General features: G+C 39.8%; 13 non-coding genes across 13 annotated transcripts; 7 read left to right on the top strand and 6 right to left on the bottom strand.

Moving 5' to 3' along the window:
* Nucleotides 1-500: 500 nt before the first annotated feature.
* On the bottom strand, nt 501-573 carry TRNAM-CAU (transfer RNA methionine (anticodon CAU)). The gene has a single exon. It is a non-coding gene; the product is annotated as a tRNA-Met (tRNA).
* Nucleotides 574-683: 110 nt separating this feature from the next.
* TRNAE-UUC (transfer RNA glutamic acid (anticodon UUC)) lies at nt 684-755 on the top strand. The gene has a single exon. It is a non-coding gene; the product is annotated as a tRNA-Glu (tRNA).
* A 469-nt stretch (nt 756-1,224) lies between these two features.
* TRNAM-CAU (transfer RNA methionine (anticodon CAU)) lies at nt 1,225-1,297 on the bottom strand. Its single transcript has one exon. It is a non-coding gene; the product is annotated as a tRNA-Met (tRNA).
* A 110-nt stretch (nt 1,298-1,407) lies between these two features.
* Nucleotides 1,408-1,479, top strand: TRNAE-UUC (transfer RNA glutamic acid (anticodon UUC)). Its single transcript has one exon. It is a non-coding gene; the product is annotated as a tRNA-Glu (tRNA).
* Nucleotides 1,480-1,948: 469 nt separating this feature from the next.
* TRNAM-CAU (transfer RNA methionine (anticodon CAU)) lies at nt 1,949-2,021 on the bottom strand. The gene has a single exon. It is a non-coding gene; the product is annotated as a tRNA-Met (tRNA).
* Nucleotides 2,022-2,132: 111 nt separating this feature from the next.
* Nucleotides 2,133-2,204, top strand: TRNAE-UUC (transfer RNA glutamic acid (anticodon UUC)). Its single transcript has one exon. It is a non-coding gene; the product is annotated as a tRNA-Glu (tRNA).
* A 469-nt stretch (nt 2,205-2,673) lies between these two features.
* Nucleotides 2,674-2,746, bottom strand: TRNAM-CAU (transfer RNA methionine (anticodon CAU)). The gene has a single exon. It is a non-coding gene; the product is annotated as a tRNA-Met (tRNA).
* Nucleotides 2,747-2,856: 110 nt separating this feature from the next.
* Nucleotides 2,857-2,928, top strand: TRNAE-UUC (transfer RNA glutamic acid (anticodon UUC)). Its single transcript has one exon. It is a non-coding gene; the product is annotated as a tRNA-Glu (tRNA).
* Nucleotides 2,929-3,397: 469 nt separating this feature from the next.
* TRNAM-CAU (transfer RNA methionine (anticodon CAU)) lies at nt 3,398-3,470 on the bottom strand. The gene has a single exon. It is a non-coding gene; the product is annotated as a tRNA-Met (tRNA).
* Nucleotides 3,471-3,581: 111 nt separating this feature from the next.
* Nucleotides 3,582-3,653, top strand: TRNAE-UUC (transfer RNA glutamic acid (anticodon UUC)). Its single transcript has one exon. It is a non-coding gene; the product is annotated as a tRNA-Glu (tRNA).
* A 653-nt stretch (nt 3,654-4,306) lies between these two features.
* Nucleotides 4,307-4,378, top strand: TRNAE-UUC (transfer RNA glutamic acid (anticodon UUC)). Its single transcript has one exon. It is a non-coding gene; the product is annotated as a tRNA-Glu (tRNA).
* A 469-nt stretch (nt 4,379-4,847) lies between these two features.
* TRNAM-CAU (transfer RNA methionine (anticodon CAU)) lies at nt 4,848-4,920 on the bottom strand. Its single transcript has one exon. It is a non-coding gene; the product is annotated as a tRNA-Met (tRNA).
* A 111-nt stretch (nt 4,921-5,031) lies between these two features.
* TRNAE-UUC (transfer RNA glutamic acid (anticodon UUC)) lies at nt 5,032-5,103 on the top strand. Its single transcript has one exon. It is a non-coding gene; the product is annotated as a tRNA-Glu (tRNA).
* Nucleotides 5,104-11,873: the final 6,770 nt, after the last annotated feature.

Here is an 11,873-nt window from a genome sequence, read left to right as displayed (position 1 = left end):
GGTGGCCCGGGTTCGACTCCCGGTATGGGAAAAAACCTTTTACTAGTCTTGCACTTTCAAAGGTTGAGCGTTATAGGATAAAAGTGCTCTTTGTGGCCATAAATTCTAACTTATCTTTGTTTACCCATTCCTCCTCTTTTCACCAGATCCTATTTGAGCTTGAAAACTCAAATAATTCCTATTGTTCCCTTCTCACTCCAAGTCAACAACCCCTTTATCCTGTCAGTTTGGCTAATTTTCCTTTTTTTAATGAACTAGTTTCGCCAATAAATAAGAAACCATCAGACTATTTCACCCAATCTGATTGGGACTTTGCTTTAATATTGTTTCTTTTTAGGCATGATCCTATTTTGGATTTAAAGCTCAAATCATTCCCATCTCTTCTACTCACTCAAAAATGACAAGGAAATCAACAACACTTTCCTCATATATTAAAAACGTTTCGGCAGAAAAACCCGATTTCCTGCATGAATGGAGGAAGACAAAAACTCACTGAACAGTGCCTCGTGTGAGGATCGAACTCACGACCTTCAGATTATGAGACTGACACGCTTCCTACTGCGCTAACGAGGCAACCACCAGATGTTTGTAGACAAGCTCAAAGCGGCAAAATGAAAAAATATATATACATTTTCTTTATTCCCACATTTCTTAGTCCATGACTCATTATACTTAATAACTGCTCCCATATGGTCTAGCGGTTAGGATTCCTGGTTTTCACCCAGGTGGCCCGGGTTTGACTCCCGGTATGGGAAAAAACCTTTTACTAGTCTTGCACTTTCAAAGGTTGAGCGTTATAGGATAAAAGTGCTCTTTGTGGCCATAAATTCTAACTTATCTTCGTTTACCCATTCCTCCTCTTTTCACCAGATCCTATTTGAGCTTGAAAACTCAAATAATTCCTATTGTTCCCTTCTCACTCCAAGTCAACAACCCCTTTATCCTGTCAGTTTGGCTAATTTTCCTTTTTTTAATGAACTAGTTTCGCCAATAAATAAGAAACCATCAGACTATTTCACCCAATCTGATTGGGACTTTGCTTTAATATTGTTTCTTTTTAGGCAAGATCCTATTTTGGATTTAAAGCTCAAATCATTCCCATCTCTTCTACTCACTCAAAAATGACAAGGAAATCAACAACACTTTCCTCATATATTAAAAACGTTTCGGCAGAAAAACCCGATTTCCTGCATGAATGGAGGAAGACAAAAACTCACTGAACAGTGCCTCGTGTGAGGATCGAACTCACGACCTTCAGATTATGAGACTGACACGCTTCCTACTGCGCTAACGAGGCAACCACCAGATGTTTGTAGACAAGCTCAAAGCGGCAAAATGAAAAAATATATATACATTTTCTTTATTCCCACATTTCTTAGTCCATGACTCATTATACTTAATAACTGCTCCCATATGGTCTAGCGGTTAGGATTCCTGGTTTTCACCCAGGTGGCCTGGGTTCGACTCCCGGTATGGGAAAAAACCTTTTACTAGTCTTGCACTTTCAAAGGTTGAGCGTTATAGGATAAAAGTGCTCTTTGTGGCCATAAATTCTAACTTATCTTTGTTTACCCATTCCTCCTCTTTTCACCAGATCCTATTTGAGCTTGAAAACTCAAATAATTCCTATTGTTCCCTTCTCACTCCAAGTCAACAACCCCTTTATCCTGTCAGTTTGGCTAATTTTCCTTTTTTTAATGAACTAGTTTCGCCAATAAATAAGAAACCATCAGACTATTTCACCCAATCTGATTGGGACTTTGCTTTAATATTGTTTCTTTTTAGGCAAGATCCTATTTTGGATTTAAAGCTCAAATCATTCCCATCTCTTCTACTCACTCAAAAATGACAAGGAAATCAACAACACTTTCCTCATATATTAAAAACGTTTCGGCAGAAAAACCCGATTTCCTGCATGAATGGAGGAAGACAAAAACTCACTGAACAGTGCCTCGTGTGAGGATCGAACTCACGACCTTCAGATTATGAGACTGACACGCTTCCTACTGCGCTAACGAGGCAACCACCAGATGTTTGTAGACAAGCTCAAAGCGGCAAAATGAAAAAATATATATACATTTTCTTTATTCCCACTTTTTCTTAGTCCATGACTCATTATACTTAATAACTGCTCCCATATGGTCTAGCGGTTAGGATTCCTGGTTTTCACCCAGGTGGCCCGGGTTCGACTCCCGGTATGGGAAAAAACCTTTTACTAGTCTTGCACTTTCAAAGGTTGAGCGTTATAGGATAAAAGTGCTCTTTGTGGCCATAAATTCTAACTTATCTTTGTTTACCCATTCCTCCTCTTTTCACCAGATCCTATTTGAGCTTGAAAACTCAAATAATTCCTATTGTTCCCTTCTCACTCCAAGTCAACAACCCCTTTATCCTGTCAGTTTGGCTAATTTTCCTTTTTTTAATGAACTAGTTTCGCCAATAAATAAGAAACCATCAGACTATTTCACCCAATCTGATTGGGACTTTGCTTTAATATTGTTTCTTTTTAGGCAAGATCCTATTTTGGATTTAAAGCTCAAATCATTCCCATCTCTTCTACTCACTCAAAAATGACAAGGAAATCAACAACACTTTCCTCATATATTAAAAACGTTTCGGCAGAAAAACCCGATTTCCTGCATGAATGGAGGAAGACAAAAACTCACTGAACAGTGCCTCGTGTGAGGATCGAACTCACGACCTTCAGATTATGAGACTGACACGCTTCCTACTGCGCTAACGAGGCAACCACCAGATGTTTGTAGACAAGCTCAAAGCGGCAAAATGAAAAAATATATATACATTTTCTTTATTCCCACATTTCTTAGTCCATGACTCATTATACTTAATAACTGCTCCCATATGGTCTAGCGGTTAGGATTCCTGGTTTTCACCCAGGTGACCCGGGTTCGACTCCCGGTATGGGAAAAAACCTTTTACTAGTCTTGCACTTTCAAAGGTTGAGCGTTATAGGATAAAAGTGCTCTTTGTGGCCATAAATTCTAACTTATCTTTGTTTACCCATTCCTCCTCTTTTCACCAGATCCTATTTGAGCTTGAAAACTAAAATAATTCCTATTGTTCCCTTCTCACTCCAAGTCAACAACCCCTTTATCCTGTCAGTTTGGCTAATTTTCCTTTTTTTAATGAACTAGTTTCGCCAATAAATAAGAAACCATCAGACTATTTCACCCAATCTGATTGGGACTTTGCTTTAATATTGTTTCTTTTTAGGCAAGATCCTATTTTGGATTTAAAGCTCAAATCATTCCCATCTCTTCTACTCACTCAAAAATGACAAGGAAATCAACAACACTTTCCTCATATATTAAAAACGTTTCGGCAGAAAAGCCCGATTTCCTGCATGAATGGAGGAAGACAAAAACTCACTGAACAGTGCCTCGTGTGAGGATCGAACTCACGACCTTCAGATTATGAGACTGACACGCTTCCTACTGCGCTAACAAGGCAACCACCAGATGTTTGTAGACAAGCTCAAAGCGGCAAAATGAAAAAATATATATACATTTTCTTTATTCCCACTTTTTCTTAGTCCATGACTCATTATACTTAATAACTGCTCCCATATGGTCTAGCGGTTAGGATTCCTGGTTTTCACCCAGGTGGCCTGGGTTCGACTCCCGGTATGGGAAAGAACCTTTTACTAGTCTTGCATTTTCAAAGGTTGAGCGTTATAGGAAAAAAGTGCTCTTTGTGGCCATAAATTCTAACTTATCTTTGTTTACCCATTCCTCCTCTTTTCACCAGATCCTATTTGAGCTTGAAAACTCAAATAATTCCTATTGTTCCCTTCTCACTCCAAGTCAACAACCCCTTTATCCTGTCAGTTTGGCTCATTTTCCTTTTTTTAATGAACTAGTTTCGCCAATAAATAAGAAACCATCAGACTATTTCACCCAATCTGATTGGGACTTTGCTTTAATATTGTTTCTTTTTAGGCAAGATCCTATTTTGGATTTAAAGCTCAAATCATTCCCATCTCTTCTACTCACTCAAAAATGACAAGGAAATCAACAACACTTTCCTCATATATTAAAAACGTTTCAGCAGAAAAACCCGATTTCCTGCATGAATGGAGGAAGACAAAAACTCACTGAACAGTGCCTCGTGTGCAGATCGAACTCACGACCTTCAGATTATGAGACTGACACGCTTCCTACTGCGCTAACGAGGCAACCACCAGATGTTTGTAGACAAGCTCAAAGCGGCAAAATGAAAAAATATATATACATTTTCTTTATTCCCACTTTTTCTTAGTCCATGACTCATTATACTTAATAACTGCTCCCATATGGTCTAGCGGTTAGGATTCCTGGTTTTCACCCAGGTGGCCCGGGTTCGACTCCCGGTATGGGAAAAAACCTTTTACTAGTCTTGCACTTTCAACGGTTGAGCGTTATAGGATAAAAGTGCTCTTTGTGGCCATAAATTCTAACTTATCTTTGTTTACCCATTCCTCCTCTTTTCACCAGATCCTATTTGAGCTTGAAAACTCAAATAATTCCTATTGTTCCCTTCTCACTCCAAGTCAACAACCCCTTTATCCTGTCAGTTTGGCTAATTTTCCTTTTTTTAATGAACTAGTTCCGCCAATAAATAAGAAACCATCAGACTATTTCACCCAATCTGATTGGGACTTTGCTTTAATATTGTTTCTTTTTAGGCAAGATCCTATTTTGGATTTAAAGCTCAAATCATTCCCATCTCTTCTACTCACTCAAAAATGACAAGGAAATCAACAACACTTTCCTCATATATTAAAAACGTTTCGGCAGAAAAACCCGATTTCCTGCATGAATGGAGGAAGACAAAAACTCACTGAACAGTGCCTCGTGTGAGGATCGAACTCACAACCTTCAGATTATGAGACTGACACGCTTCCTACTGCGCTAACGAGGCAACCACCAGATGTTTGTAGACAAGCTCAAAGCGGCAAAATGAAAAAATATATATACATTTTCTTTATTCCCACTTTTTCTTAGTCCATGACTCATTATACTTAATAACTGCTCCCATATGGTCTAGCGGTTAGGATTCCTGGTTTTCACCCAGGTGGCCCGGGTTCGACTCCCGGTATGGGAAAAAACCTTTTACTAGTCTTGCACTTTCAAAGGTTGAGCGTTATAGGATAAAAGTGCTCTTTGTGGCCATAAATTCTAACTTATCTTTGTTTACCCATTCCTCCTCTTTTCACCAGATCCTATTTGAGCTTGAAAACTCAAATAATTCCTATTGTTCCCTTCTCACTCCAAGTCAACAACCCCTTTATCCTGTCAGTTTGGCTAATTTTCCTTTTTTTAATGAACTAGTTCCGCCAATAAATAAGAAACCATCAGACTATTTCACCCAATCTGATTGGGACTTTGATTTCATATTGTTTCTTTTTAGGCAAGATCCTATTTTGGATTTAAAGCTCAACTCATTCCCATTTCTTCTACTCACTCAAAAATGACAAGGAAATCAACAACACTTTCCTCGTTTATTGAAAACGTTTCGGCAGAAAAACCCGATTGCCTGCGAGAATGGAGGAAGACAAAAATTCACTGAACAGTTCCTCGTGTGAGGATCGAACTCACGACATTCAGATTATGAGACTGACACGCTTCTTACTGTACTAACGAGGCAACCAACAGATGCTTGTACACAAGCTTAAAGCGGCAAAATGAAAAAAAATATATATATTTTCTTTATTCCCACTTTTTCTTAGTCCATGACTCATTATACTTAATAATGACTCCAAGTATGGGAAAAATCCTTTTTACTAGTCTTGCACTTTCAAAGGTTGAGCGTTATAGGATAAAAGAGCTCTTTGTGGCCATAAATTCTAACTTATCTTTGTTTACCCATTCCTCCTCTTTTCACCAGATCCTATTTGAGCTTGAAAACTCAAGTAATTCCTATTGTTCCCTTCTCACTCCAAGTTAAGAACCCCTTTATCCTGTCAGTTTGGCTCATTTTCCTTTTTTTAATGAACTAGTTTCGCCAATAAATAAGAAACCATCAGACTATTTCACCCAATCTGATTGGGACTTTGCTTTCATATTGTTTCTTTTTAGGCAAGATCCTATTTTGGATTTAAAGCTCAAATTATTCCCATCTCTTCTACTCACTCAAAAATGACAAGGAAATCAACAACACTTTCCTCATATATTAAAAACGTTTCGGCAGAAAAACCCGATTTCCTGCATGAATGGAGGAAGACAAAAACTCACTGAACAGTGCCTCGTATGAGGATCGAACTCATAACCTTCAGATTATGAGACTGACACGCTTCCTACTGCGCTAACGAGGCAACCACCAGATGTTTGTAGACAAGCTCAAAGCGGCAAAATGAAAAAATATATATATATTTTCTTTATTCCCACTTTTTCTTAGTCCATGACTCATTATACTTAATAATGACTCCAAGTATGGGAAAGATCCTTTTTACTAGTCTTGCACTTTCAAAGGTTGAGCGTTATAGGATAAAAGTGCTCTTTGTGGCCATAAATTCTAACTTATCTTTGTTTACCCATTCCTCCTCTTTTCACCAGATCCTATTTGAGCTTTAAAATTCAAGTAATTCAAATTGCTCCCTTCTCACTCCAAGTCAACAACCCCTTTATCCTGTCAGTTTGGCTCATTTTCCTTTTTTTAATGAACTAGTTTCGGCATTAAATAAGAAACTATCAGACTATTTCACCCAATCTGATTGGGACTTTGCTTTAATATTGTTTCTTTTTAGGCAAGATCCTATTTTGGATTTAAAGCTCAAATAATTCCCATCTCTTCTACTTACCCAAAAATGACATGGAAATCAACAACACTTTCCTCGTTTATTGAAAACGTTTCGGCAGAAAAATCTGATTGCCTGCAAGAATGGAGGATGACAAAAACTCACTGAACAGTGCCTCGTGTGAGGATCAAACTCACGACCTTCAGATTACTAGACTGACACGCTTCCTACTGCATTAACGAGGCAACCACCAGATGTCAAGATGTTTGTACACAAGCTCAAAGCGGCAATATGAAAAAAAAAAAAATATATATATATATATATATATATATATTTTTTTTTTCTTTATTCCCACTTTTTCTTAGTCCATGACTCATTATACTTCATAACTGCATATGGTCTAGCGGTTAGGATTCCTGGTTTTCACCCAGGTGGCCCTGGTTCGACTCCCGTTAGGGGAAAGAACATCTTACTTGTCTTGCACTTTCAAAGGTTGAGCGTTATAGGAAAAAAGTGCTCTTTGTGGCCATAAATTCTAACTTATCTTTGTTTACCCATTCCTCCTTTTTTAACCAATGGTTAGCACTCTGGGCTTTGATTCCAGCAATCCGAGTACAACTCTCGGTGGAACCTAGCCCAATTTATACTTCTTTACGTATGTGATCTTTTATCACAGATGTATTGTACTGATAGTGATTGTTGCCTGCCATACACATATTTTAACAAGATGTTTGAGTATTCCAAGGTATTGTACATCCGCCTATATAATTCACAGCATGTAAACAACTAAAAGTCTGTTTTCATTGCATGTGATGAAAATGCTGTCACTACTTTCAGCTCAAAGGGTTTTCTCTATAAAGAGACCTTGGAAATTAGCAGGATCAACAGTATTTGTTTTCCACATGAATATTATTTCACTTTTATTCTTTGCCTTGGCAGCAGCTGCCGGACACTGGTTACTATAGTTACGTTTTCTATCAACTAAAATTGAATCTCATTGATTATCATTTTTCTTGTCAGTTTTACCCAGTGTTTTCTTATTTAGTTTGTAAAGGTATGTTTCCTTCGCAAATGCATAACCTTACATTTTTCAATGTTAAACCTCATGTGCCGCTTCTATGCTCAAGCCCCTTTCTTCTCCATATTTATTTTGTAAGAGAATACTATCCTCCTTTGTGTTAATTACTTTCTACAATTTAGGATCTACCTTAAAAATATGTTAAGCTTACTGTGCAATTCATCTAACTGTGATTCAGTAGAACTATGGGGTTGTAGCTCTTGTCATATAACCGCAACAGAAAATAATTGTACATCATGGTCATCGTGCAGAACTCACTGTATCCTTAGTAGAAATACTCACACTCATATTTTTGTAATGGTTAGCACTCTGGTTACTACAGTTAAGTTTTCTATCAACTAAAATTGAATCTTATTGATTATCATTTTTCTTGTCAGTTTTACTCAGTGTTTTCTTTTTTTTGTGCAAAATCTCTTTTTATTAAGTACAGTAACAATCCACACAAAGGAACATATCTCTTACTACATGTCAATAGTCAGGTAGAACAGCATTGTGACAAAATGCAATTACATATGTTTTATATGGGTTTAAACTTCTATAGGTGTTGCCTTACAGGCAATGCATAGGATAAAACATCCTCACAAATCAGGCAAAACCCAAGATCATCTGACTCAACATGCAATAGAACACAAGGGTCGACAGAGACAAAGAAACATAACACGTGAATAACAATGAAAAGGCAAGGTCCGGCATCACGTCATATAAGCAATAGTACAGCATATAACAGGTGTAAATATTACTTTAAATTATATTCCCCTGAAGGAGTACCAAGATGTGTGGGTTCAGAAATATGTTATAGGAGGGATTTACACTCCGAAGATACTAAATATGCCGCCCCCCTAGATTTAACAGACTCAGTATACAAACAGTCAGGTAATGTGGGTACAATTTATCTAGAGGAAGGGTCGAGCGAACAACCAATTCACGTTGGAGCATGTACCCCTATACCTCTGGCCAGCCAGGGACGCCTTAGTTTTAGGTATTTATCTCTCTAATGGTTTATCCAGGCTGCCAATTCCTCCAGTCTACAAATCTGATGTACCCTGTCTAACCATAGGTCTACCGTCGGCGGATTAGATTGTCCCCAAAGGGTGGGACCAGCAATTTAGCTGCGGAGATCATATGAGTCGGGAGACTGTGTGCAGATGGGGAGAAATCAGGTTGAGGCATCCAAAGCAATATCAATGCAGCAGTCAGCTTAATATCAGTAGAACAAATAGAATTAATTAAATTTTCAACTCCCCTCCAAAAACTTGTCAATTTGTGGCAGGACCACCATATGTGGAGATAGGAACCTGATCCCTCATGACACCTCCAACAGGAACTATCGGACAACAAGCCACTGGAGGAAAGGAATTCTGGAGTTCGATACCAACGCGTAACAAGTTTGAAGGAGTTTTCCTGCATGCACACACATTTAGAAAAACCTTGGGCGGATTTCAGTATAAACTCTACGTCTGATTGTGATAGACAATCCCAATTCCTTCTCCCATGTTCTCACAAAATGGGGCGTTTGGGGAGATATCCCCAATAAAATACCCTTATATAATTTAGACAAGATTTTAGCCGGGGTGGCCGGCAATAGTATATAATTTTCTAACCAAGTCGGATCAACTAGTTGAGGTGATGACTGGGCTTTAAATGTAGTATTAGTAGCTGTGTAATCTGCCAGGTGTAATACATTTGGCTGACCCCATCCCCGCTCCCTAAAAACAGAGGACAGATCAGGCGGCCCCTCCGGTCTCCTCAGCTCCGATATTCGTAACTCGTGTAAGCGCCGCCAAAAGTCTGCCGTTCTATCAGGTGGTCTACCTAAAAAGGAGGGCAAGACGCTCAAGGGAGCAAGAGGAGAAAGGAGGTTTAAGGCTTCTGCCTTGTGACACACCCCAATCGTTCCCCTGGTAATGGGGCTCAGATCTCCTCTTTTAGAATTCTGGGCAGTCCGTACCCATAGTAAACTGAGCCTGTCAGGCCCCAAAACAGTTATTTCCATGACCACAGATAAGGAGGTGTTGCCCCCATCCACTAGTTGCGTCCAACGAGCTAAATGATTAGCTATGAAGTACATTTCCAAGTCAGTGTAATGATAGGGGTTGGGAAACGGACAAGTGAGCCCTAATCTACCCGCCACTCTGTCCCTGCCTACTTGCAACGACCCGCCCTGGGTGACAGGGTACAACTGGGCGGCGGTCCTTACGCTCAGTAAGTGCACGAGACAAACATACAAGGGAATATAAAGCAAAGGGAAAGGGGCAGTTGCCCACGGCAAACCAGTGAGCAACAGAGTGGTGAATGAGCCAAGTCAAACCAGGAGAGCACGAGGTACCAAACGCAGAGCAGAAGAGTAGTCAGAAAGCCAGGGTCAGTATGGAGCAGGATCAAATAGTTAGGAGCTTTAGCTGGGCCAGGAAACCACACGGAAAGAATCACAAGCAAGGAGGAACAGGAAAGGCAGGTATAAATAGACAGAGGGCGGGAGCTAGCTGAGTCTGGCCAGGCTGCGATAGGCTCTCCCACTCCTAAGCCTGCCAGCCTGAGTGGTGGAAGCTGGAGTCAGTCTCAGAGAAATAGACTCAGGTGAAGACTGATTACCTATGGAAGTTAACCCCGAAGCTGTGCCTGGCAGATCCTTTAAAGTCGGGCAATGAAATGCCCCCTTGTTCCTTTTTTTTTATCAGATAAGAATATGCTAGTATAGGCCTCTTGAAATTCCATAAAAAGGAGATGAACAGGGTCCTGAAGTTCCGAAAATAGCTCTTTGGAACAGCTATTGGCAAGGCACACAATAGATATATGATCTGCGGAAGTATGTAAGTGGCCAGTAAGTTCTTCCTGCCAAACCACAACAGAAATGGCAAACTAAAGGATAACACCTGCGCCCGGATTTTGGTGAAGAGAGTTTTATAATTAAGACTTAAAAGCTCCCCTAGGTCAGCGGGTATCATAACCCCAAGGAATTGAATAGCCCTAGAAGGCCACTTGAAAGGAGTATGGCTTTGCAATTGTGAAATGATTTGGGGGGAAACATTAATGTTTAGCGCTTCCGACTTGTTAAGATTTATTTTAAAATTGGAGATAAAACCAAATTCATCGAACAGTGTCAGTATGTACGGTAGGGCCGACAGCGGGTTGGTAATAAAAAGGAGAAGGTCATCGGCAAAGGCCGCAATTTTGTGTTCTACAGCCCCAACCTTTAATCCCTTAACTTCTTCATGTTGTCTAATATAGAAAACCGAATAATACCCCAAAATATACTAGTGGTCCTAGTGACTAGATAACAAGCCCAGAAAAAGAAACAAGTCACGACCAAATAATTGAAAAAATATATAAACAGTCTTTATTGAAGTTAATTTAGACACAGAGACAACATACAAACAATTAAATATATTAAAATACCAGGAACCCTCGAAGAGGGATGGAATCAGAACAAAAAAGCAGAGCGACCCCCAGATAGTAAAATATGGTCACAATCAACTCCCAAGTGTAGCTAAATTGCACATATATAAACTATTTAAGCAAGTGCTAGGCATAATACATTTGCACAGATGGACACGTATGCATAGTGTGAATAGTCAGCAATCTAGAATGCAGTCCTGAGTACATATAGCACACTGAGCAATGTACCTACACCTACATGATATGAGATAAGTGGGACATCCGGACCAGGACGGGGGACCTCTGCTTGACCCAACGCGTGTTTCGCTCGTGCTTCGTGCATCAAATCTTAAGCATTTTAAGGAGGATGGATATAATATCATACAGTAGACGGAGCAGTGGCCCTGGGTCGCAATGGGCGGCCCGCAGCAACTGCCACCAAGCACCTTGGGAGCCACATGGTTGACCCCAAAGTGTTGTGCAAAAACGACATAATGGCAGAGCAACAATCAAAACGCCATCACCAGCAAATAATGGGGGAGAAACACTGGATCATTCCCAATCAATGAGGCACCTAGAAAAACTCAGGGAGCATCTGGAGAATGGTCCAGTCCTCTCCTGTTGTTGCTGCGTGGAACTTTAAACTTCTGAGGTTTGTGCCAAGTATGGGGGTCGAGGACCCCT

This window comes from Rhinoderma darwinii, unplaced genomic scaffold (genome assembly GCF_050947455.1).
Source record: "Rhinoderma darwinii isolate aRhiDar2 unplaced genomic scaffold, aRhiDar2.hap1 Scaffold_4158, whole genome shotgun sequence".
NCBI classification, from domain to species: Eukaryota; Metazoa; Chordata; class Amphibia; order Anura; family Rhinodermatidae; genus Rhinoderma; species Rhinoderma darwinii.
The sequence above is the reverse complement of the archived record's forward strand: the minus strand, read 5'-3'. Positions and strand labels throughout refer to the sequence as shown.